Below are 27,515 nucleotides of genomic sequence, written 5' to 3'. Positions count from 1 at the left end.
CCCAGAGCCAGCACCCCAACTCCGCTCCTGCACCCCAATCCCCTGTCCCAGCCCTGACCGCCCTCTCAGAGCCAGCACCCTATACCTCTCCTGCACCCCAATCCCCTGCCCCAGGCTCAACCCAGAGCCTCTTCCCACACTGCGAACCCCTTGGCCCCAGCCCAGAGCCTGCACCTCCTCCCAAACCCCTGCCCCAGCCCAGTGAAAGGGAGGGAGAGAGAGAGAGCAACAGAGTGGGGGAGGGGGGAATGGAGTGAGCAGGGCGAGGCTCTGGGGAAGGGGTGGGGCCTTGGGGAAGGGGCGGGGTAGTTCCTGGGTTGCCCTTAAAGTCAAAAAGTGGTCTTGGGTGTAAAAAGGTTGGAGAACACTGTAGACATTTAGAATTTTGAGAGTAGTGAAGTGAAAGTTAGTGATGTTCTACTTTAGGGGCTATTTTGGGCGTATTTACCTTTCTTTGGCCTTCTGATGAATTATTTTGTTCTATGTGATAATGAAACATAGCTCATGTCCTTTATCCCAAAGAGTATTACTGCAAGACAGGAGGGACTCATAAAGTAGCTTGAAAAACAACTCAGTACAATAAAGGAGTTTCAGGCTTGAATTAAATCAACATTTCTAATACTTTTTAGAAAACAGTTTTCGTTATCATTGTAATTCAGTATTCGATTTATATCTTTGGCACCCTATTCTGCTCTAGCAGCTTTGAGAAATTCATTTGTCAGGCTCTAAGTATTACAACAATTCAGTTGCTTTTCCTAACTCAATCTCAGTGTGTTCATTTTACACACAGATTTACTGCTATGCACCCCATGGTCTCTCATATTAATAAATTGTCTCATCTTCAAAAACACATATAAATAGATCCTTTGGATATTGCTTCATAGCTCTGTTACAGTTACATAGCCTCCATGTGGCCAGCACACGAGCACAGACATTCCTATTGATGTAAGAGCCAATTCAAGATATTGCCACTGATTGTAAGTGGACTCTCTATACTGTTGGGTTTAGGATAGCATTATCCTTATTTCATCTTGTGCTTTCTTCTATGTCAGAAAACTATTAAAAGCAGGTAGGAGGAGGCCTTTGTGGCAGAAAGTATTGCAGAAAGTGCTCAATTTCATCTTCTCAGCCAGCAGACATCTTTCTCTTGCACACTAAGTTTTATTTAATTTATTTTTATAATGGCTGACTTCGATGGCCGCCAGATGGTGACCACAGATTCTGAACAAGTCTGGTTTTGAAACCAAGCAGGAGTTATTCATTAACAGGTCAATTAAAAACAAACCAACAAAGCCCCGTCCCAACCAACCTTAGTTCTCTTTTTTTTAAAAAAAAGTTAAATTTCCCTCTTGTACTTCAGAAGAATTATACATTAACATCATTCCAGGTATTGGGGGCATTCTAAAGGAATCCTCTATATCTAATTGATTCCATTTTCAGGTTAAAAAAAGAGGATTTTTCTAATGGTCAGATCTGTAACTCCAGCCTGGGATGTGATAGTGTTCTAGATTCTTGCTGGCTCATGCATCATCACTAGTAATAAAGATTCTGAAATCAGAATTTAGCTGATATTTTTGTTAGTGGACATTTTTTTGATGATGTGGAAAATCCGCTTATCTATAAGTACGGCATATTGACTCTGCAGTGCCAAGTTGTAAAAACGTGGTTTTGTCACAGATATGACTGAAGGACACACATGGAGAAAAGAAGCTGTATGGAGGAGGGTAGAATATTTAGGACAAAAGCCTTTCTTTTTTCCTCCAAAATTACTTTTGGTCAAGTTCACAAAAAATTGAAAAATGAGAGCATTTTGCAAAAATTCTAGATTTTTTGGATGAAATTTAAAGTGAGAATTTTTAAAAAAATATTGGCTTTACTGTTTCTGGGCCTCAGTTTCTCCATCTGCAAAACGAGGATAATGTTACTTACCTATTTCATAACTAGCATTTGTAAAGTACTATATACGTCTACAGATATTCATTATCATTATCCTTATTCCCTTTCTGGGGAAACATACACAATTGTGTTGTTAAGACTTGTCAGTAGCAGGACTGATTTACTCCAAAATTTCACAGAATGCATTTATGACAAATTTTGCATGAATTTTTCACTAAATATGTCCTGCTCTTTCTTGAGAAAGAAGGTTCTTTCTTAGTCATTTTTCTGACCATCCCCACACTTTAAGCAATTGCTATATGTCTGAATATCTAATTTTATAAGAAAAGTTGCTAGTCTCAGCTTCACTTGTTTCTTTACAGCTGCCGGAATTACTCCTGTTATATTTAAACCATTGAGGAGATACCAATTATTAATTAATGGCATAAAGTGAATGCCTTTAGTCCCTTCAAAATGGGCAAAGCAAAAATACTGTTCTATGATAACTTGATCTTGTTATCCCTTGGCAGTTACTTGACACAGTCAACCATGCATTACTAGCTGCCTTTAGGTCTGTGTAAAAGCATGTATTATGTTCAAGTGGAAAGGATAACGGTTCTCTATTGTTCTGCAATGAAACATTGATGTATCACTTGTGTACCCCCACCCCCAAAAAGGCTAGACGCCAGGGAGACACTATATATAGTTTTTTCTTTGACTGCTTAAAAAGATAAGTGAGCTGAAAAAGAGACAAGTGTTATTTCTCTATAAATTGTGTGCCAGCAAGTTTATCACTGAACACTGCAGATTATGTTGAGTGGAGTAATCAGGAGGAAGAAAGGGAGGCTAAAATAACAGAGCGATAGGACTATTTTGACTCCACAATCAAACCCTCCTTGACTTCTGCCCTTTGGGTGGAAAGTGCTTATGTTTCAAAACAACATGAGGTTAACCTCCAAATACTGCTGTTATTTTCTTACTGGTATTTACTAAGACAGTAGTTGTCAAATATATTTCCATTCTTTGTTGTGTCAATGTTACCTGATACCACTGTGTGATGAGAATGGCAGCGGCTTCCCCTACAAAGTTTAGGTGACACTGAATTTAAGGATGAAAAGCTACTTGTTAGGATTAATGGGCCAATCCCAGTCATGTTCGGGAGACATCCTGAAAAATGTGTGAGATCCCATTTTCAAACCACCCCTTTCTGCAGAGAGAGTGAGCTGTGTGTGGCAGTTTATTTTTAGAGCCATTAAATCAGTACAGTTAGCTTGGACACACACAATTCCCCTAATAACGTCCTACAAAAATATTATGTTGAGAACATAAATCAAACCTTTGTAGTCTTGAGTTCCTTCTGAACTGTTACCAGCTCGTGGATAGAACTGCTTGATTAGTGATCCAGTGGTAGATCCGTGATGTGGAAAGGTGTGGGAGCCAAAGTGTAATTTTTGTAAAAGGCCATGGGACAGTGGTGGGGGCCTCTAACGGGAAGCAATAAAGTTGTTATTAAGTAGTGACTGTGAAAACATCATATTCAAGTATAAGGTTAAGTTGATACATGTAAATCATTGAATGTAAGAAGCTTAAATCCTCTCCTAACTCCTGTCCGCCACACACCCCTTTTATTGGGGTTTGGGGTTTTGGGTTTTTGTTTTTTTTTTTTTGGTTTTTTAAAGTAGGCCTCAGATGGTTACTTTCTTGATAAATGACCCCCAGGCCTAAATGTACCTAACCTACATTAAGTCATGGTTTGCAAAGCAGTCTGAAGAAGTTGGTCACTCAAATCCCTGTGAAATGAAATGGAATTTGGGCACCCAGTTCTCATACACTCCATTGAAAATGCCAGGCTAACTGGCTTGTTTACTTACGTTAAGTTTCATTTCTGAAGTTAGGTGACAAGAAAATTTTGATGTGTTCAATCATAGTATAAAAGTAACAGATGCACGCACACACTTGACATAAAAAACAGTCTGTGGCAGAAACTGACAAAAGCAAGCAAATTGAACGATTTAACAAGCTCTCCTTGTTGTGTCTAAGTATGGTAGTACATAACATCAACCACACTCTTCTGAAGCCCCTGCACAGGGCATATGGCATGACTTGAACTTTAAGCTTTGGATCTTTATTTCATAACATTCGTATTACTTAATTTTATTTTTATTTTATTTTTTTAAAAGTGAAAATAAATTGTAAATTCCTGGAGGCTGTCCTACGGCCAATGATATGAGACTTGAGTCAGCAAGGTATAACTTTAAACATGTGATAGGTCCATTGGCTTTAATGGGACTACTCACTTGATTAAGTACCTTGGTGAATGGAGGCCTTCAGCATAAAAGGACTTTAAGCATATATTTAACTCTTGAGCATGTGAGAGTAATCCAGTCCCTATTCAGCAAAGCACTTAACATGCATAAAGCCCATTGAAGTCAATGGGATTAAGCATATGCTTAAATGCTTTGCTGAATCAGTGCCATAATCCCTGTGTATTTATATATGCAATTTTACAAATGCTACCTTGGATTTTTGAGGGATGTAACCTTTTGGCTACCTTTGAGGTTTTGAAAAGCCTCTTTCTTTTTTCTTTGCAAAAGCATCTTTGAACATTGCCCATGTACAAAGAGGCTGTTCATAATTTTTTTAAAAACACTTCTGAACCAGCCATAATTTCCCCTCTTCAACATGGCAGTTTGGTGGCAGGCTCATCAGGAGGCTGCAAATTCCTACAGTTTGTCCCTTGGTACCATCATTCCTTTCGCAACTCTGTATGTGTACGTTTATACACACAGGCGCATATATGGGGGACAGATTTTTTTTATTCTCTGGGCTTGTAGCTACAAATCTTACCCTAGAATTTTTTTAAAGTTTTAATTTCTCTTAGGTTCCAAAATATTTATAAAATAATGTGTGTTTGTTAGATGATGATCTTGAACATTCTACTGTGATTTTCCAATGGAAACCGTTAAGATATTTTTTCCTGGCAAAACCCAGCACTCGTCAGGACAATGTTGAATTGTAGCAATATTTCACATTACAGAAATGTGAAAGACTCGCAAAAAGTAAAGACAAAAAGTTTTCTGCATAATATAATTTACAGATGTACCTGTACCGTCTCTGAGAATTTAATCTGCTGTGATTAGAGTGTAAATGATACTGTACACATCAGCTGTCTGAACCTGAAAATTATATAGCACTATAACAGCTCTGAAATGAACACAATATAAAACAAACTGAAACCGTCTTTTAAAAAGACAGTAGGATTCCACATAGATTTAAAGATGATTTTAGGTACTATGTTGTTTGACTGGGTGTTGATCAGTGAGTGCATGTTGCTTTTGTATCTGACCACACCCATAGCCCAGTCAGATTTTGACACATTAATTGTGTAGAATAAAGAGAAAATATAAGGGAATTTGGGTTCTTCCAATTACTTGGGAGGGCAATAGCTAAAGTGCAATTCTTAAATTATGATTCATTCTGCTAACTTTTGTCTTTTTGTTGTTGTTTTAGAAAATCTTACACTTTGTTTTCTTTTTATTAATACATGTTTTAAGTTATGAAGTCCTCTGGTGAATTTCAAAATGTATCTGTACGGTTGAAATAGAAGGAGAAATACCTGAATCAGTATTATACAAACCCATATCATCAGCACAAAAATGAAATTTGAGCTTGTTATCACATTATATTATTGCCGTACTATGTAAACTCAAGTAGGCTTAAAATAGAGTCTTGGGAACAGATTTAAACTGAGACACAAAACCATCAAATTTAACATATTGCATCTGGTGATTTAACCAACTGAGACAAGACTTGATTCCCAAACCCAACCTGAGATAACGTGTCATAAGAAATCACAGACAAGATTATCAACTGCTTTAGACCAATTCCATAAACGTTTAAATGCTGCAACGTAGTTTTAATTTCTCTTGAAAGCACTGATGAAATAATTTGTCAATTTAATCACAGCTCTAGTCACAATCATGTTTACAAAATGAAGACCGGTTGTTGAAAAATATTATAATTGTATCAAGGGAAAGAACGTTTAGTGTCCCGTTTCTATTTTTCAGACTTTGATACAAACCAAGTTCTTAAAAATTGGAGGAGTTCATTCTGAATTGCTGCCACCTTAAAACAAAATAGTTGAATGTAAGAAGTCAAAATAGACCAATTATACAAATTCATTTGTAGTTAAAAAATAATTGCCAAAGTCAGATTGAGTCTTATAATCCATAATCATCTCACAAAACCATTCTGTTTTAGATGCTGTAGGTTTCTCAGTTATAACATAGGATTAGTATTTTTGGGTACCAGATTTTTGTTTTGCATTTTAAGATATTGAGTACTATAAGAAGCTACATATTTGTTGTCTTACTGAGATTCATTCTAGACTAAGCCAAATTCAGTAAAACAATAATTTCAAGAAGCTATTGCTTTTTATAACCTTCAATAGATTAGATAACGTTGTTTAGACAAGTTGATTCAAAGTAATCCTTTGGGTAATTCAATTGAAACTAATGGAATTATTCCAGCAATTTATTGGGTTTATTAAATTTAAAGCTACTTGTTAATAATGATGGGCCCCATGATATATGTCCAGTTGAAATTTGATTTTTGCGAAAATTATTGGAAAAAATAGAGTCTGTTTTGTTAGAATTTTGTCATTTTCTATTTTTTTAAAAAAGTGTATTTCAGTTTTTTGGTTTCCCTGTCTCTCACTTTTTGAGAGTGAGAGAGGGAAAAACCTAGCACTTTCACTTAGGCTCTGGCTACACTACGAGGCTTTTCGTGACCCGGCTGTGCCGCTATGGCTGTGCCGCTGCAGCTGTGCTGCTAAAAGGCGCACAGTGTAGCTGCTGTTTGTCGGCAGGAGAGAAATCTCCTGCCGACACAAAACTTCCACCCCACACGAGCGGCAGTGGCTTTGTCGGCAGGAGAGCGCTCCTGCCGACAAAGCGCTGTTCACACCGACACTTTTAGTTGGTAAAACTTTTGTCGTCCGGGGAAATGTTTTTTTAACACCCCTGAATGACTAAAATTTTGCTGACCAAGTGCCAGTGTAGACAAGGCCTTAGTTTTTAAATTCCCATGGGGGAAAAAAAATTAAGTAAGAGATAGGGGAGGGGGGAAATCCCAAAACAGATAAAATGAAAATTTTCAAAATGAAACCATCTTTTTGTTCCTTTTTGGCTTGGAATTTTTGGGTAGAAGAAAAATGAAAAAACCAAAACCAAACCAGAAACAAACATTTCCTGTGAAAAATGGTTTCAAAGCCATTCTTTCTCAGAATCTTAGGCTAAGTCTACAGACTTCTGCCAGCACAGCTATGTTGGTTAGCTGTGTGAAAAGGGTGTGATCACTGACTGACATAGGTGTGCTGGCAGAAGTCTCTGGAATAGATGCACCTATACTGACAAAGCAGCACTTTTACCACTACAGCTTGTTTTACCAGTATAGCTGGGGGGTGGTTTTACTATACAAGTCCAAATCAAGGCTTTTCAGGTATAGCTGCATCTCCAGTAGGAATGCTTTGCCAGTATAATATTATTCCAATACCAGTAAAGCACTCTTAGGACTGGTCTACACTAGGAAATGAGGTCAGTATAACTATGTTGTTCATGGGTGTGAAAAATCCACATCCCTGAATGACACAGTTAAACCAACCTAACGCCTTGTGTAGACAGCGGTTGGTCAATGGCAGAATTCTCCCATCTTTTGGGGAGATGGATTACCTGTGCCGATGGGAGAGTCTTTCCCCATGGCATAGGTAGTATCTTCACTGAAGCTCTACAGTGGTGTAGCTTCAGCAGTACAGCTTCACTGCTGCACGCTTTTAAGTGTAGACAATCCCCTAGTGTAGACATGAACTTAGACAAAAAAAAAAAATTCAGCCAGGTCTAGGCATAACACTACAATGAATAGAGATGGTATATTGGCCAAAGCCATCAGGTTTAGTGAATTGGATTCGCCCATGACTTTATCATTAAAAGGAGCTGCTATCTATTGCTTGTGGGGTATGAGGTCTCAAAAATGAACCCCATATTGCTCTAGTCCTGTTTCTTTCTTCGGGAGTCAGAGAGGGGTGCTGCCAAGATAATACTGAGGCAAAGTGTATGATGGAGAGTAAAATACTGATGGGCTTTATAGAATGAACAAGAATGGGGAGGCGACAATATTTGAGGAGGATGAAAGTCTCAGGGAAAGAGAACATCCAACTGGAGGGGATGTTGGGACCCTCCTTCCAGATGATGATGTGGTATCTTCTCGCACTGAGGATACCTCTCCGGGGGAGGGAACTCCAGTTATTAGGAAGAGACAGGTATTAGTAATGGGCGAGTCAGTCATTAGAAACCTAGATAGCTGGGTTTGCGATGACCAGGAGAACCACATGGTGACTTGCCTGCCTGGTGCAAAGGTTGCAGATCTCTTGAGGCATCTAGATATACTGATGTATATTGAGGAGTGCTGGGGAGGAGCTGGTGGTCATGGTACATGTAGGTACCAATGACATAGGGAAGGATAGGAGAGAGGTGCTGGAGGCCAAATTTAGGCTGCTAGGTAAGAGATTGAAGTCCAGGACCTCCATGGTAGCATTCTCTGAAATGCTTCCAGTTCCATGCGCAGGGCCAGTTAGACAGACAGAAAGGCAGGGTCTTGATGTGTGGATGAGACGATGGTGTACTGAGGAGGGGTTTAGATTTATCAGGAACTGAGGAAACTTTTGGGAAAGGACAAGCCTATACAGGAAGGATGGGCTCCACCTAAACCAAAATGGAATCAGATTGCTGGCACTTAAAATTAAAAAGATCGTAGAGCAGTTTTTAAACTAAGGGCTGGGGGAAAGCGGAGGAGGTGCGGTTCAGATAGAGACATTCCTTAGGGGAGCATCTATAAATGGAGATTCTCTATGTCCTAGTAAGGAGGAGAGTATGGAAGATGATAAAATACAGGTAGGATCTGATGAGAAACAGTCAAATGAAAAATATTACATCATGTAATGGGAAACAGCTAAAAAGTAACAAGTTTTTAAAGTGCTTATATACAAATGCAAGAAGTCTAAATAATAAGATGGATGAATAAGAGTGCCTCATATTAAATGAGGATATTGATATAATAGGCATCACAGAAACTTGGTGGCATGAGATTAATCAATGGGACACAGTAATAGCAGGGTACGAAATATCTCGGAAGGACAGAACAGGTCGTGCTGATGGGGGAATGGCACTCTATGTGAAAGAAACGGGCAACAAGCATGTGGACAAGGGGAGTCCAGTGGATATTGTGTATTTAGATTTTCAGAAAGCCTTTGACACGGTCCTGCACCAAAGGCTCTTAAGCAAAGTAAGCAGTCATGGGATAAGAGGGAAGGTTCTCTCATGGATTGGTAACTGATTAAAAGATAGGAAACAAAGGGTAAATCGTGATTTCCCCCAGGGGTCTGTTCTGGGACCAGTCTTATTCAACATATTCATAAATGATCTGGAAAAAGGGGTAAACAGGGAGGTGGGAAAATTTGCAGATGATACAAAACTACTCAAAATAATTAAGTCCCAGGCAGACTGCGAAGAGCTACAAAAGGATCTCTCAAAACTGGGTGACTGGGCAACAAAATGGCAGATGAAATTCAATGTTGATAAATGCAAAGTAATTCACATTGGAAAACATAATCCCAGCTATACATATAAAATGATGGGGTCTAAATTAGCTGGGACTTTTCAGCTTGGAAAAGAGATGACGAAGGGGGGATATGATTGAGGTCTATAATATCATGACTGGTGTGAAGAAAGTAAGTAAGGAAGTGTTGTTTACTCCTTCTCATAACACAAGAACTAGGGGTCACCAAATGAAATTAATAGGCATCAGTCTTAAAACAAACAAAAGGAAGTATTTTTTTACACAGTGCACAGTCAGCCTCCATTGCCAAAGGATGTTGTGAAGGCCAAGACTATAAGAGGGTTCAAAAACGAACTAGATAAATTAATGGAGGGTAGGTCCATCAATGGCTATTAACCAGGATGGGCAGGGATGGTGTCCCTAGTCTCTGTTTGCCAGAAGCTGGGGATGGGCGACAAGGAATGGATCACTTGATGATTATCTGTTCTGTTCGTTCCCTCTGGGGCATCTGGCATTGGCCACTGTCGGAAGACAGGATACTGGGCTACATGGACCTTTGGTCTGACCCAGTATGGCCGTTCTTATGTTCTATGTATTAACAGTCTGCCTTGGCCATTTGCAGCTAAAAGACTGATTGCCCTTTTTCCTTCTGCAGCCCCTCAGGCAATTTTGTTATTCTTCTAAAGAGTTCAGCTCTATGGCTTCTGTACTCCAGCATAAAATGATTAGAAAGAGAAACTTATTTTGTGCACAAATAGCTCTTTTCACCCACACATCAAATCACAGTAGGAGTCTATAGGTAAGAGCAGCCCCAGGGCTGCTCTAACTTATGTCTGGCTGCCTGTCACCTCAAAGGGCTGTTCTGGCAGCTGAGAACACCCTGAGCTCAGCAGCTCTCCACCAAAGCTTCCTTCCCCTCATCTCTGAATCACCTTGAACCCTACACCACCTAGGGACTGTCCCTACACCAAGGGTGTTGTGGTAGCCTGATCCAGAGGAGTTTAAGGGGGTCTCACAAAATGGAGGATCAGTCTTACTCTGTTAGTTATAAGCATCGCCTGGTCTCAGAACTGGAACTCATATGTATTATAAACCAGCATCCAGATGAAAAACATTTTATTTGTAATTATTCTCATAAGCCCGAAAGCTGCTGAAAGGGCCATTCAAGAGAGCGGGATATAGGAAGTGGGAGTTCTGGCATTAAAAGCTTGTTCCTTCACTGTCTCTCAGCCTTGATGCAGATGATATAAATTGGTGATTTGAAACTGAAAGACATACATTAAAATGGAAGTTTGAAAAGAAAAATATACATACATGGTATGTATTTACCTAGTCAGTTCCGGACAAGAAACTTTAATTTAGAAATATTATGCTGTTAAAGATAAAGTTTTCAACAGTATAGCTAAGTGTTGAAATGTTTAAGATTTTTCCAACTCTCCAGGAATACTGAGTAGCTGAAAAATAAATAGCAAATGGTGAGGGAAGGAAATGGATTTTTAAGCCCCATTTAAAATTAAACCTAGTGTTTATTACTATCAGTATGATAATAGTAATACTTTTGTATGAATCGCCAGCATAGAACCTTTGGGCGTAGAGTGGATGTGCTGCTATCCAGACAGCTTCTGTGGCTTAGCCATTTTCAAAAGACATTGTAAACTGGGGCTTTTAAACGTAACTCATTTATTATTAAGGATGTGCAACCTTAAATAACATAAAATAAATTCCCAAATACCAGCCCATCTGGGGAACCCAAATGTTTAGGAAAACATTTTTGTATCAAGTATTTGGATTGCATACCCTGTCCCTTCTTGTGGGACTCACCACTTCACACCATGGGATCCTTGCTTGTCTTTTATGTTTTCTGAGGGTGCTACCAACTGTCCTACAATTTAGTTCAGGAAAAAAAGCAGAGCAGAAGGATGAAGCAAATGTAGACAAAGACATCAGTATTGGAGATATACTGCTATCTCTTCTCTGTTCCCTCTTCTCTCTCCCATCCCTCTCCACATGCGCCAACCTCCACAAAACTGACATAATTTGTCTATATGCAGTGTCACCGGCAGTGGAGGAAGTACTGCATTGGGGCTCAGTGCAACACTTCGTCTTGCTGATTGACTGGAGACCCTAGTGCCATCCAAGGCAGCTATTTCAGCTCAGCACAGAGCAAAGATACTTCAGTGGAATACTGGAGAATCGTGTAATAATGCACTTAGGGAAACGCTAAGTGAAATTCCATTGAAAGCCTACATCCTAGTTCTTTAATTTTGGATAGGCAAAACAGTTATGGAGAAATGAAGCATCTTGAACTTTGCCTGGCCCTAAAATGTGAACACAGTGCATAAGGATGTATCAATCAGCACCTCGTTCCGTTTCTGGAACCTGTCATTGGAACATCCATGGTATCACAGCATGAATTGTCCTCATTAATGAAATAGTCAAAACAGAGGTGTATTGGCACTAAATGTTAAAATAACATGGACAGCATATGAGAAAGTTAATGTGCACCATATTTAATTTTTTTCAGAAGGGCAGACTCAGTACTGCCACTGTATTCTTAACTAGACTTAAGAGTTTATTTCTTTTTAGTTTGGCAGCTATTTGACACACTTTTATAAATGAAAAGGAAAACTATTGCATTTATTAGCTCTACATCAAGAAATACATTTCCCATATGGGAGGTTTCAACTTGTAAACATCACAGATATAACAGAGGAAGTAGGAAATGTTGATTTATTATTTAGCTCAAGTAGTAATTGTTAAATACAGTGTCAAGAAAACAAAAGAAACATTGCAAGTAAAAGAATTTACAATTTGAACAGAAGAATGACGAAGTAAGAGGTTGCTTTTAGAGGTGAGGAGGTGGGCTTTGAGGGCTTATCTGGTAAAGTCTTGACACAGGTGGTAATTTGGAAACACGTATCAATTGTTAAATCATATGACAAGAGTTTTGTCATAAATAATTATTCTTAACACTGATTAATCAACATTTGTACATCAATTCCTGTGATGTTTCCATCTGTTCTCTAAGCTTTATTTTGACATGATGAGTTCCCAAAATAATTTTATACAATAGGGCAAATGCTCCTAGTGGTGCATTTTCTGTTGTAGCTAAATACCTTGTCTGCCTCAGCACTTCTCCCATGGGTGGTGGTGGGGCCTGGAGTAAATCAGTCTGACTCCAGAGAGTTTTTCTCTTTACTCTGGTTTTATTTTCCCTGTTTACATGGTAGGCCTCAGGGTAGGTTCAAGAAGTTCTCTTAAGCAAAACAACCCACCCCCAAACCAATACTTTTCCCTGCCCCCTCTCTGGGGGGTTATGTTACTATGCTGGTCCCAGTGGTCAGTCTTTCCCCAAGCAGTTGTTAGAATAGTTTTTTTCCCTATAGGGAAGAGAGACAGTGTTCCACTCAGGGGAAGCCTTTCCTTCCTGCTGCCACTACCCCTGCTGCAGCTTGTCTCTCCACTACTCTCACTCACCAGAAGAAGGGTTTTTGAAGGTCACTAGCAGCCCTTAAGTGGCCTCAAGTGTCTCTAGTTAACCTGAGGTAACCTTTTTTCAACTCATAGGGAATAGGGCCTTCACCATTCTAGGGTTGATATATCTGCCCTCACCACTCTCTTATATCTGTTAGCACTGACTTTGTCACACTGTGTTTAGAAAGGTTTCTGTCAGTGTTCTTCAGATATTTCAAAATCTTTCCAGTAGCAAGTGGTTACACTGTGAAAAAGAGAAGGGCCCACACAGCAGAGTTTGGATCCAAATATGTCCTTTCCAAAGGTTACAGGCTCAGATCTCAATGAGTAGAATCATTGTAGATGTAGAAAGTCCATTGAGCCACATCTGTTTCCAGCAGCTGAAGATCTAACTGCTTGGGCCTTCCATTTTTTGAGAGATAATCCCAAGACGTGGACCTACGCCATTTTCCACCAGTGGAGGATCTGGCCCAGGGTTTTAATATCCAGGGTGTTTTGTGTAGCCTGATGAATGGCCTGATCCTCTCTGGTGGAAATAGCTGTAGCTCCATTGACTTTATTAAAGTTATGCCGATCTATGTTGGCTGAGAAGCTGGTCCAAAATTTGGATTATGATCTCTGTTTGACCTAATTTATCAATGCTCAGGCTGGGTTTTTTGGATTGGGCCTCATTGCTACATTGAGCTACATTCTATGAGAAGTTTGGCTACCTTTTTCTACATCAACAGAATAGACTGCTAGTAATGAAGGAAGGGAAATAGCATGGTCAGAATGTTGTGTATGGAAAATAGAGCATAATTTTCAAAATCTCCATATTTGTGCTCACAGTTTATTCAGGCTTTTTCCTGGCAAGTCAATACAGGTGCAACTTATGCCTGAAAAAACAGAGACTTGGTTTGAAAATCAGGTTCTAAATTGTACTCAGCTGTATTTCTTCTTCTTCAGTTTATTTGGGAAACAAAGCCCTTAATTCCAAGTTACAGCACTTTCTATGAAAGGGGATAATGCTTTCATTTGATTTGTTTTATTTAGATAGGATGTGGGCTTTCATATTTGGCTGAAAATTGACAAATGGAAACCAAAATGTACTGTATTGTAGCCACGTTTAGTCATTTATATTTAAAAGCAATCACCAAAGCAAAAATGAAAGTGGAGTGAAGCACAGGTTTGTATGCTGAGTGCCTCTGCTAACCAGTTGTGAGAGGCATGCAGCAAATGCCTCGTTGTGTGACATCATTGGTACCATCAATTTTTTGTTGTTGTTAAACTTTATCTTCTATACTGCAAATGTCTTAGGATGTGTGCACAAAAGTTAAATAAATATTCATGATTGCTGCTTAGTTAAACAGCATCAAGGAAAGAAGATTCTCCATAAATATTTTTTTGCAATCAACAGTCATCGCATCTCCCAGACTACCTTCCCAGTCAAATGATTGGCTTGAGAAAAGAAAAGGTCAATGGCCTCTGGCTCTTTGGGACTCAGAGGGAGAGCAAATTCCTGAGACAAGGGCCCTACACTGAGAACTCCTATAACCAGCTGTTCATTCTGTAGCCTGCTAGATCAAATGCCTCTGATGCATTTTTGGCACATGAGGAGAAAGACAGTCACTCAGGTACCCAGGTGATGCCTCTGAATTGCACTGAGATGCAAGTAGGAGCTAGTGGTATTCCAGGAGAAGTTGTGTAATGTGCTCCTTACGGATGACAGCACCTCACACAGTGCTGTGTTCTGTAGCATCTGTGAAGTCTTCAAGGGTAGACACAAATGCGGTGTTCTGCATTAATGTAATCTAGGAGTTATGGAAGCATGGGACCAGATTGGGGGGGGGGGGGAATCCACAAGGTCTAATCAGAAGCAGATGAAAAAAGGGGCTATTAGCCACTCGTGCTGCCTGGGATCCCAGGAAGAGAGTGAGCTTCTCCCAAGTTGTAAAGCTCTTAAACTTGGGGCAGTCAAGATTGCTCAATAATGGGACAAGAACTAGGTCCCTGATTCCACACAGCACCTAAGCATTTGCTTGTCTGTAACGATGTAAGTAGTCTCATCAAATTGGATTATTCACGTGCTTAAATTAAGCACATACTTAAGTGTTTGGCTTGATCAGACCCATCCTTGTAGTATCCTCATTTCTTTCCCTGTGTCACCTCATTGATCTTCGGATTTAGCCTCAGCCTACTTACTCTCCTCCAGATTTTGAACTCACTCAGGTACTAGGAAATTAGACATTGCACAGTCTGGGTCTGATAGAAATGATCTTATTTGGGTGCAATTTAACAGCCAGTATTTCTGATTAAGGATGTCCAAGTGCCATAAAATTCAGATCTGGATCCAAAGTTCAGAGGTTTTCAGATCTAGGAGTTGATTTGATCTGTTATATGTAGGGGCATTCTGCAAATAAATCTGGTTACCAGTATGGATCTCCAATCAAAATATATTATAAATCAAGTATAAGTTAAACAATCATCTTTTGAAAGAAGCAGTCAACTTTCCATGTTATAGTTGTCTATATTTAAAGCTAGAGAAGGGGGTTTAACATATACACAATGGTACAATGGCACAGTTAACATTCATGTGCACCAGGAAATCAATATAATCCTAATACAAACCTTGTCTGTGAATAAAATACATATAAACACAGTATATAACACGTTTTTACATAGTTGGCCTATTGAACGTTTGCACATGGTTTTCATTTATGTGGGATTGTTCTCTCGTAGTAGATTCCATTCCATTTTTTTAACTCGATTTAAATGGAACAGACACCTTAAAAATCTTAACAAGCATAGCTGACCTTTAAATGGAATTCTACAAAAGGGATTGTATGTAACTGTGGTACCGAAAGTGTTCTTAGATCTGATTTATGGAAGAAATAATGTAAAAGAATTTACAGAGACGTTTGTGTAAAAATGTATAGCATAAATGCCAGACCTAAAGAAAATATTGGCCTTAGTGTAAGAAGTATATTAGTGATGCATATAATTTCCCAGCAGCATTAACATGCCACATTATACTGGTTAGCTGGTAACCAGAAGCCATTCTTTTTCTTTGGAAAGCAGAAACATTAACTCCTAGCATGTCAGAGGGACATGTCTATAGTGTAATAACATAAACATATGTCACCAGTGTAATGTAGGAGTGAAATGAAGATATTAAACTTGAAGGATCCTAGAACTATCTTTAGGGGGTTTCAAAACTGACAGTAGACCTTCCAGTTGTTTCAGGGGCTTGCTTTAATTTTGAAGATATGTCATAGGCACAAACATAAACACATACACATCAGCTGTACCTGCCACCTGAACTTTACCAATAATGTACAGTACATTCTAATTGAAGTAAATGTACATTTTATTTACATTATATCTCCTTCTCGGCCTTAAAGAGACCCATTTGAGTTTTCTACTATTCTGCACTCATCAAAATCCTTCTTAGATTTCCAAGAGTACATTATATACCTTTTTCAGCTCCCCTTCCCCCCCAAAAACAGAAAAACAAAAACCAGAACTTTACTTCAAATTATTGGTACTAAAAGGAATAATGTATATATATTCTATAGAACACAGATAGGGAGAATTCCTATATTTTGTTAAACAAAGACATTAACTGATAAGATATATAATGCACCCTATTTTAGTATTTTTAAACATAGGTTACCGTTTTTGAAGTGTCGTCGTATTTTTCTCTTATACATCGGTGCTTCATTATGACTGCTTTGGTGTGTATTTGACTGAGGGTCCCAGCTCTCAGTATGATGAAGTTCTGTGTTGTAGGCATTTTTAGTCATAGTGGGGTGTAATTTCCTATTCAAAATAAGACAACATCTTTTAAGTTCTTAAAACTCAAAGCAGCTTTCATCTAAAAGAGAAATAAAATTGGGAAGTGGTTCTGCTCTAATATGGTCGTGGGAGGAATGCTGCTTCTTCCATGTATATAAGGATTTTCAGGACAACAAACGTTTTTAAAAAATGCACATCACAACACTGTAAATGTGAAGTACACCAATAGGACAGAACTCAGCGTGCGGGCTCTGCAGGTTGCCTCCAAACTGTATGTGCCTGCATTCCAGACAGTGGAGGCACAAAGCACTACTAGTGCTATTTTAAAGCAGCCTATTTATCAGAATATAATATTTGTACATAGGCTGTGTACAGACTGCGATGCTTTGAAAAGGAAGTGGGCTCTTGTTCCGAGATGTTCATGGATATCATTTTTATTCAGAAAGGATCTTTATAAGCCAGCTATCAGAGTTGCAGCCCCCTTGGTGTGGAAATAGCTTTGGAGCTTGATCACACAAGATCCTGAACAACTCCTGGAGATGCTGGCCACACTCAACTCCCACTAAAGCCCAAATGGTCCTGCACACAGAAGTAGAGACTGTCTTAAAAAACAATGTGTATAAATAGATATAAACTCTTGCCCAAACTACAGAATAACAGCTAGGTCATGAGGGAACAGTCTGCCCTGAGAAACGGAACACACACTATTGTGCTGTCCCTGGAGCAGCCTGTGAAGAAGATTGTGACTTGGTTAGTCACAACCTCACCCCAGTCTCCCTGCTGCTCCATGGAAGGAGTAAACTGCTCCAGGTCAATACCCAGTGCAGTGTACGTCTGCCAATAGGCTGGCACAACTACAATACTGACTGGTGTATTGGGGGGAGTGTGGGGTGGAGCTAAGGCTTCTTTTCCTCTCCTCACCCCATCCACACCCATGTACCTGCATGGTGGGGATGGGAACATAGTGGCTTTGTGGAGCTTCTTTCCCCTTCCCAACTGCAAACAGCAGTATGGGTAGCCAGTTCAAGTTAATAAGGGGTCACCTTATGCCCCTGGGCTTCCATTTGTGGCTGTGAAAACTGGACTACAACCTTTCCCTAATCTTTTTGTGTAAGGTAGGTGAGGGGTTGAGCCATTGAACTCAACAGAAAGACTCCCATTGGAGGCTTTGGCTCAAACCCTTTCTTTTAGGGTCTAAAATTGGCATTGAAAATTTATAGTGTAGGTAAAGAAACAAGCTCCAGCATCTTCTAAAAGTGCTCACATAGCACAGATGGGAGTAGTCCAATAATTCCAGCCCTTCATATAACAGACTTCCAACAGTTTCCATCCGAGTGCTGCTACTGGAACTCCCAAATCACCGTTCCACACTGTAATGGTACAGGGCAATTTAACTAGGTAATGGCAATAAGTTAAATCACTTTCATCCAGTGCTAGTTAGTCTACTGATGGCTAATGTTCTATACTAACTGGAGTGAGCACCCATGAGGCAAAATCATAGGAAAAGCTGATTATATATATAAAACCTGATAAGATGATTAGAGGTCATTAGGGAAGAAGAATTACTCTTCCTGATGGAAAGCCTAGTGAGTGATCATAGAAAAGCAATGGGAATGTGTAGCTTTTTAAAGAAATGGTTAGGATGGACATAAGATTTCACAGCAGATCAGTTTTCCCATGGTGTTTCTTCAAATGAGGCAGGCTGTATTATGGGAGAATATCATGAAGTTCAGGATGACATCCAAGGGGTGCTGCTGAGTCGGGCATAGTATTACAGTGGTAATCTCAAGATTCCCATGTGTGGGTGGAAGGGTGGGGTGTGTGTGTGAGTGAATGAACTGCATCTACTCCCAAGTCCCCAAATTTGACTGTCAGGGTTGAGATGAATGTGAGGAACAAAGGGCTTAAGCTTACACAGTGCTAAGTGCTCTCAAGTCCCAATAAAGTCAATGGGAATTGAGGATATGCAGCATTTTACCGGATCCTACCTCCAAATAGATAGGTCCTGCTTAGAGCATAAACTTCCTCCAGGACCCAAACAGAAGGTCAGTTAAAAACGTCACGGGAGAGCACACTTCTGTCAAGGGATATATGACTCCCAAGTCACAGCTCATGCTCACGATTACTATAGGAGATGATAATGAAATTTAAGTTGATGCTAATTATAATATTTGCACTTTGTATTCCCTCTGAGGATGTCAAGGCATTTTACTGACATTATGTGAATTGAGTCTCAAACATCCCTATATCCGAAGTATATTGGCTTCCATTAAACATGCATCCTGTATTATGTCCTGATGTTTGAATTCACTGTAGTATTTTTGAACTTCCTTTAGCTAGAACAGTTGAATATTCAGAATTATCCCCATTTTACAGAGGCAGAGAGAAGTTAAATGGCCACTTAAGTTCATATACCATCTCTGCATCAGATTCTGGCATACATCAGAGAGTCCTGGGCTTATGAATCCAAGCCTTTTTAGAAGAAGGAAAGAACCTGTGACTTGTAAATGATGCTATCTTTATGCCATTACGCCCATACTGTAGTTAACCACTTTTTAAAAATATGTTCAAGCCAAATAATTATGGCTGGTAATGTTGGTTAAGTTCAAGAGTAAAAATTAGGCTTCTGTCTCAGGTTTGTAATGATTGTTACACTATATTCTGCAGGCCTTCTGAATTAAAACCTCTATTTGCAATATACTGAATTAGCCAATTTGCCTAAGTTCAGCCAACTACCTAATTCTGGCTTTCTTACAATGTCTCTGACAAACTACTGAATGAGACATCAAAGACTAACTGTTCTATTAATTTTGTGGTCTCACACTTGACTAGTCTCCTTCCCTATCACTCTAGAAGATCGAGGGGTTGCGAAGGGAGGACCAGACATGATTCATCCCCTAATATACAGCGTCGCCAAGCGACACATGAGCTCTTTTAAATAAATAGAAAAGCTGTGACTGAGAAGTGCAGAATGAAACTATCAGCAAGTTTTGTGCAGGCAGCAGAACACGAAGAACGTTAGAGCCTGATCTTTCAATCACTTACGCAGATGAGTAACTTTACTCATGTGAGTAATTCCACTGATAAGTCAAGATACTTGCATAAGTATTTGCATGGCTGAGCCCCTGTAAATGCCAAACCATTTTTGAAACACTATTAATCTCTTTGCCTTTTTGCAATGAGGTGCTCAGGCTGATTACTCTGGGAAACAAGTTAGAAAACCTTCTTCCTGCAGATGAAAGTCTGTACATAGGAAAGGAGCAGCTATTCATCACCACTCTCTGGGTTCTGCCAGAAAGGAATAATTGGAGCCATGTTAGCACCTCACCATCTACTTCCATTGTATCATGTAGGCTGGATACCTTGTGAATTACCAAGTCACAATACTGTAGAGAGGTCTGGAAGAATTAGTATGAAGATACAGCCTGTATGTATATCCATAAGGAGGTTGTCTTCTAGTGCTACTAACACTATGTCCATGCTGTGCAGTGCTCTGGAGCATGATTTGTGATGCAACCTAGCTGTTGGCAGATGTCGCAACTTGTTGGAGTGTGGTGCTTTTTCAACAATTTTGCTTAAGAATGGAAGTTTGGAGATTAAGCAATAGTTCCAGGGGGGTAGGGGGTATGGATCAGCGTTCACGTTGCACTTCCCATCAGTACTCGAGCCAGGGAAGCTAATGATCCAACCAGTGGATCAAATTCGGTGATGAATCCCTGTCACGTGCAACCTGAAGCAAGTTGTGCATATGCTAAGAAGAAGACTATTGCAGGGAGGTTAGTAGTTGTGTTTCTTTGAAGGTGGTGTTAATGATTTCCATTAGTAGTGGGCCTAGAGGCCCATGTGCTGTCAGGGATGGGAGAGTGGACAATGAATTCTGGTCAGGTTTAGAGTTTTCTGCCTTGGTTAGTTTCATGTGGTTCATATTTTATCAATTTTATCCCATTTTGAATATTTTTTGTTTTTGTTTTTTATGTTCTCTGCATCAGAGAAACACATTTTACTAGTTGCTGTTTCACTTATAGCCTGGCTTTGCATAGTGCTTTAGTTTTTGGTTTTTTTTTTCTTGAAACAGTATAGGTTTAGGAGAGCATAAACTTCTTGACTGAGCAACTTTCACATATGCTGGAAAGTAAGAAATAAAAATGGCTATTCAACAGTTAAACTAGGAAAAAAAAATGCTTCTGTTTGTTTCATATCCATTTAGTTGCTTCCTCTGATAGTTTCTACCAAAAAAGTTTCACATTTAAAAGTCTATAATCCTCTGGATTAGGATTTTTTTATTAAAAAAGTGAGTTTATCTTGAAATGCCACTAGCTAATATAAGATGCAGCAATGACCTTGCCTACTATAGAACTTTTGTTAACCATGTTTATTATCCTAATGCTAATGGTATGTTATTATAAACTTGCTGTGACTAATAATTTTTGTAATTTATACCACGCAACAAGGTGTGCTTTAAATACGGGGTATGTTTGGCTGCATGACTTAAATGAACTGAGAAGTAAGATTCTCATGTTCAGACACACAAAGCGTGTTCATATTGTTGTAATTTTTCAAAGATAAATTATTTTAAATGGGAGAAGATTAAAAAGTAAAAAGATTCCTTTGAATGTAATTTATAATCTATTTGTGATGGAACGTGCTGTAAGCAACTGCCTTGATTGTAATTGTAATGTCTGCTCTCATTTTATTTTTTAAGTGAACTTATATGTATATATGTTTTAAGTAAATTTTAGCTTAAAATTGAAACAGGACAGCCTTTAGGATCCTGTATTATATTTAAGGGGTAAATTCTATATTCCTTATTTGTTTCAATGAGAAGCAGTCACAACGTTGAATTGAAAGGGAGTTTTGCTTAAGAAAGAAGCATGAGGCCAGGTCCAAAATCTGGCTTGGAGGAGGAGAGCGGAGTTCATACTGGGATTACACCATGTATATCCACATCCACAAACTGGTCACCATGTTAGTCACTATCCAACTCAGCCGGGCTAGGAGAGGAACCTGGGACAGATTTTCAGGCGAGTAGAGAAAGTTGACAGTAGCTTAAACAGAGGGGACTGGGAACCATTTGAGAAAATATTTGTTACCAAATAACATGATCTTGCTTCTACTGGTGCTGAATTTTGAAACTTGAAAACTCTTCGTGAAAATTAGTGACATTGGGCTTGATTCTGCACCCACTTTGGTGAATGGTAGTATTTCCTATTGACTCTAATGGATACAGAATCTGGCTCACTGGGTGTTACTTTAATTACACCTTTCCAGTTTGATTATGCACCCTAATATGTGTAACTTTTCAAATATACAGAACATGCACACTGATGCAACAGCATCAAGTGAATTTATGTTTAGTGATAACAATGGAGCAAGTTCTATGTAGGTTGAAGTAGTGCAGAGGATTGGTAAAAGTCAGTTATTTCATGATGTGATAGCATGGAATGAGCTGTTTGTTGTTTCTGCATTACATAAGCTAAACACTGTAATAAACCTGAAAGTTTCCTTCTTTTTGCTCTAAGTAAATTGTGGAAAAGTAAACATGAAATAGCTTTTCAGATGCTTCCTTGCACAGTTACCCTTTTCTTTACATTGATGTATTAGGAACATTATCTACATACAGTACATGATGAATGACATCTAAAGGACACCTTACCTTGTTCCCTTTTATAATAGTAATTGATAGTAAAAGAGCTGTGGGCCCCAAAAACATTATAGGCCAGATCCTTCATGGGTATAACTCTGTGTAGCTCCATTGAAGTCAATGGAACTATGCTCGTTCACATGTGCTGAGGATCTGATCCTGTGCTTTGGAGCCAAGTGTAAAAGGTCTTTCCTTTCACAAAGTTTACTTTAATTCAAGCCCAATGGAAACATAACGGTGGACTTGTTACAGTTGCGTGCCAGTCAGTTATTGAAATTGGCATTCACTAGCGTTGTCTGTGGAATACGTAATAGGCTTGCTAATTGTATGTTGCTTGACCCATACCTAACTAGATAGAACTATGGACAGTTTTTGGCATCCAAGTGGTAGTAGGAGACCAAAATGTTAAACTTTAAGGTGTATTTCACATTTAACATTAAATATCTAGAGAAGTATGTTTCACTAACACTGTCTTTGCAGAATTGAGAGCCAAGTTCTGCTCTGCATTGAATGGAAATCAATTTATGAATTTACATTCATTTAAGTGAGAGAAGAATTTGGCCCTAAGTTTTATGTCTGTACTACTGATAAACCACTGGTTGTCTCAATCTATTGCTATAGTCTAGACTTCAGGCTTGAGATTGAATTAGGGAAGGTGAGCCGTGGAGCTCTCCTGAGTTTTGGATGGTGTTGCAGATCAGTCCTGTTCAGTCAATCCACATTTGTTAACATCAGAAAATATGATGGACTGGATTTAAATGAAACCATCAAGTTCTTAAACAGGATGGTTCCTTTTTAAGTTTAAAAAAAAGTTTAAACCACAGGATAAAATTTTGTGCCAATTATGCATAAACTTTTATACCACTAGAATAAAGGAAACCATAATTCAGTGAATTTATATTTTATTGAGATCATCTGTTTTCATTTATAAATAGAGAGAAAGAGAACAAGAGACTCTATAGTGGGGGACAGTGATATAATGCGGCTTCTAGCCACTTGCAGTGAAATGAACCATAACCCACACCTTCTTTCTTTGACAGGTTGAAAAGATTGAGAAAAGGCAAAAATACAAGATTGTCAGTCTTAGAAGTTACGGTAAATAGATGTTAAAATCAGCCTGAATGAAAGTACATATAACTTGTTCTGTAAAGAGGAGTTTCTGAGAGAGAAATCTTTCAAGAAAGCCTGTTAGCTCACCACTGTTAAACTCTGTATTTTGCTCAATACTGTTAAACTCTGTATTTTAGGAGACTACTTGAATATGTAGTATACACTGTATAGGATGGGTAAATACTCAGATAGGCCTATTAAGGACAGCCCTTCTATTTTCACAGCTTCATTATAATGAACTGATTATCAGTGTAGACTTGTATCAGGGCTACACAAAAATATTGTTAAATTGTCATCACTTAGTCATGGGATTATTACAGGCATATGTAAGGCACTCTAGTCACTGTGGTATCTGGGAGCATGTTATATAGATGTTACTTTAGATCAGGAGCAAGCAGCCTTTTCTCCAAAATAAGGTATATGTACTCTGTGAGCCTCCAAAGAAAGCAAACCGACTTCCTTGAAATGCACAGGTCTCAGGGAATACCAGTTTATAGACTGAATCACAGTATTAGTTAATACTTAGAGACAGTCTTGTTCAAATACTTTCAGGCCTAGTCATGAGGGGTTCTGAGCAATCTCAGTTTCCACTGGCTTTCTGTGATATTTGAAGGCCCCTTCTGGAACTGGGCCCTTAACCGGTCTGTAGTGATTTCAGTCATGGTTAAGAATATCTACTGATTGATACGGTGTGCATATATGATATCTATCTATCTATCTATCTATCTATACTCTATAAAATATGGTGATGTTTTGAGTAGCTATACCATTTTTATTGCTACGAGTGAAGAATAACTATATTACTCATGGCTTTAGCCAAAAGAGCATGTTCTCAGAGAAGTGTTTAAACCCGTGGGTAATATTTGACTGCTATTGCCCTTGAATCCAGTCAGTGGACCAAATCCTGAAATTTTTACTTTGTCTTTATTTACCTAAGCAAAACTCCCAAATGCGTGTACAGTGTGTTTATTACTTACCTGGATTGCCAGCCACTGATGTTATCCTCTTAGCTCGTCAGTAATTTTTGATGCCCAGAATCACTTCCCTCAGGGCAGCTCCAGTTTACATACAGCTAACCTTGACCCTAAAGGCTGTTGCAGCAGCAGCCCCCTTAGGGACACTCCAGCCATATCCTTTTCCCCCCAGCAAATCCCACTCCCTCCTCATGACAGGGGATGGCATGGATAGACGTGCAGAAGCCAGTGTGCTGGCCTTACACTGCCAGAGGATTCCTTTTCACGCAGGGAATCATCCACTTGCCACTCAAGCTGATTTTATTACCAAAGTGGCACAAAGCAGCCTTTAAAAGGTCAAAGATCTGACTCTGTATCTTACTGTCAGTCACTTTATTGAGCCACTAGGCAATAATTTCAACCTAAAGGGTCCTAGCTATGCATATTCAAGTGTCATATATTACTGCATGTCTAACACCCAATTTGTATTTGCAAATATTGTACAGACTTTATGTGCAAAAACTGTAGTTTCTTCGAAAATATGGCCCCGTGATTTGCTGTTTAGTCCACACGTGCTGGAAAGAGGTTGATATGAACTTAAGGCCAATTAACCTGCCTGGAGGGTGGGCTTGGCCTAATTAAAAATAAAGCCCAGCTGTGGGAGAGCAAGGATATTTTGCATTAAAAACTGGGTGATCCCAGTCAGGAGGAGGAGACCCAGAGGAGAGGGGGTAGAGAGCAGCAGCCTGAAAGAAGGATGGGAAGAGCAGAGGTGAGCTGGGTGCTTGACTGGAGATAGGGGCTTTGAGGCGCTGTAGCTTGCCTGAAACCCTGAGTGAGGGGAGGAGTGTGCTGGTCTGTGGGGTTTGTCCCCACAGAAGCCTGTGGTAAGAAAGGAGGACAGCCTAGAGCAGCAGAGGCATGCTGCAATGAGGTGGCGCCAGCTGAACCCAGTTAGGCTGGAAGTTTGGTTTATACACATTTCTGTTGGATATAGGAAAAAGGACTTGGTGGCCCCAGAAGGGGTGGGATTCTGCAGAGTGGTCTGGCTGGAGGGCCAGGACACTCTTATGGACGGACTTGGCCAAAGAACATTGGGGAAACTGAGGCCATGTCTACACTACAGGCTGTGGTCGATGCAAGTTATGTCGGAGTAAAGCTGTTGCAGTTAGTCTGTTGTTCCTGTGTGTGCATATTTGACCACATGTGTTGGCGCTGCATGTACACAACAGGATGCAAAGTGCAGTGTACCAGAGGTAGGTATCCCAGTGTGCCACTCCCCTCTGCCCAGCACAGTGCCTTTTGGGAAATTTTTGCAATGCACTGTGGGGCAGAAACAAGTCACTCAGACATGGCTGGAAGCAAGGGGTCAAGTGCCCATCATGCAACTTTCTCCATCCATGATGCTTTTTTTTAAATCCCACAAACCCACATGGCACTTTTTGCTGTTCTCCATCTGTAACAGAAGCATGAAGCCTGCAGGGCTCTTCAGTATTGTCTTGAATGTTGCAAACATAGGACAAATGATCTTCCAGTATTTTCAGAGCCTCAGGAAGAACCAGAACAATGGAAGACATGATGATCTATTTGATCCTGATATTGTGAAAACCAGTTCAAGATTGTTGGTTGAATTCCTGGAACAGCTGCAGATGGCAAAGCACCGCTTCTGGGCCTGAAAAATGAGCATTGACTTGTGGGATTGCATCATAATGCAGGTTTGGGATGATCAACAGTAGCAGCCGAACTTTTGGATGCAAAAAGGCCACATTCCTGGATCTGTATGCCAAGCTTTCCCCAGCCCTCTGCTGCAAGGGACACTGGAATAAAAGCTGCACTGACACTTGAGAAGCAAGTGGTGATCACACTCTGGAAATTTGCCATGCTGGTTTTCTACTGGTCAGTGTGAAATTATTTCAGAGTTGGAAAATCCACAGAAGGGGCTGTTTCCATGCAAATTTGTAGGGCCATTAATTGTGTCCTGCTATGCAGAACATTGACTCTCGGCAATGTGCAGAAAATAGTGGATGGATTTGCAGCAATGGGGTTCCCAAACTGCGGTGGGTGATAGACGACATACATATCCCTATTTTGACACCAACCCATCTTGTCACAAAGTACATCAACCGAAAGGGCTACTTTTCTATGGTTATGCAAGTGTTGGTGGATCACCAGGACGCTTCACCAGTATCAGTGCTGGCTAGTCAGGGAAGATGCATGACACTGACATATCCAAGAGCACAAGACTGTTCAGAAAGCTGCAAGCAGGGACAATATCTCCCAATTGGCAGATCACCTTTGGTGAAGCTGAAAAGCCAGTAGTGATCCAGGGAGACCCAGCCTACCCCTTGCTCCCTTGTCTCATGAAGACATGCACTGGTCTCCTTGACAACACCAAGGAAAGACTACTGCCTAAACAGGTGCTGAATGAGAGCTGGATGTGCTTTTGGTAGATTAAAGGGATGCTGGTGCTGTTTACTTTCAAGATTGAATCTCAGTGAGAAAAACATCCCAGTGGTTATAATTCCCTATTGAGCCCTGCATAATATCTGTGACACAAAGGGGAGAAAGTTGTCACTGGGGTGGAGGGCAGGAGTGGAGTGGCTGTCTTCTGAGTTTGAACAGTCAGGCACAAGGGCCATTAGAAGACTCTATGTGGATCTATATGACTGAGGGAAGCCTTGAAAGAGCACTTTAATGGTTAGCCATGGTAATGTGGTATGGTGGACTGTGCTCTACCGAGCCCTGAAATTTGGGGGTCTGTAGGAATTGAGTGGTGTTTAGTGTACATTTATACTTATTACACAGTGTTTTTCACTGAACCTATGAGTTCTGTGGTCCTATACAGTTAAGGTAGTAGGCATTTTGAGTAAGCATTCTGAGGTATGTGTTATGAAGTAATAAAGATGAATTTATTTCCAAAAAATAGAAATTTATTGCATACCAAAAGCAATACAAAAAGTGCAATTAAAAATACAAGACAAACTTCTAAAATAAACTAACAGAACAGAACTTTAAAATTAGAAAAGAAGAAAACATTCCTGTCAATTTCAGTCCATTTTGGCTATGTATACATCATG

General features: G+C 39.7%; 1 protein-coding gene across 7 annotated transcripts in view; it reads left to right on the top strand.

Moving 5' to 3' along the window:
• Window positions 1-27,515, top strand: part of BBS9 (Bardet-Biedl syndrome 9) — a 432,676-nt gene that overhangs the window by 354,985 nt on the left and 50,176 nt on the right. The window contains exon 23 of one of the 7 annotated variants that reach the window (XR_005223953.2): window positions 23,416-23,470. The exons of the other annotated variants lie outside the window; for them this stretch is intronic. The gene's annotated coding sequence lies outside the window, so the exon portion shown is untranslated. The remainder of the gene's footprint in view (window positions 1-23,415; window positions 23,471-27,515) is intronic. 7 annotated transcript variants of the gene reach the window in all.

The sequence above is a fragment of the Chelonia mydas genome, chromosome 2 (assembly GCF_015237465.2).
Source record: "Chelonia mydas isolate rCheMyd1 chromosome 2, rCheMyd1.pri.v2, whole genome shotgun sequence".
NCBI classification, from domain to species: domain Eukaryota; kingdom Metazoa; phylum Chordata; order Testudines; family Cheloniidae; genus Chelonia; species Chelonia mydas.
This window is presented reverse-complemented; position numbering and strand designations above follow the sequence as displayed.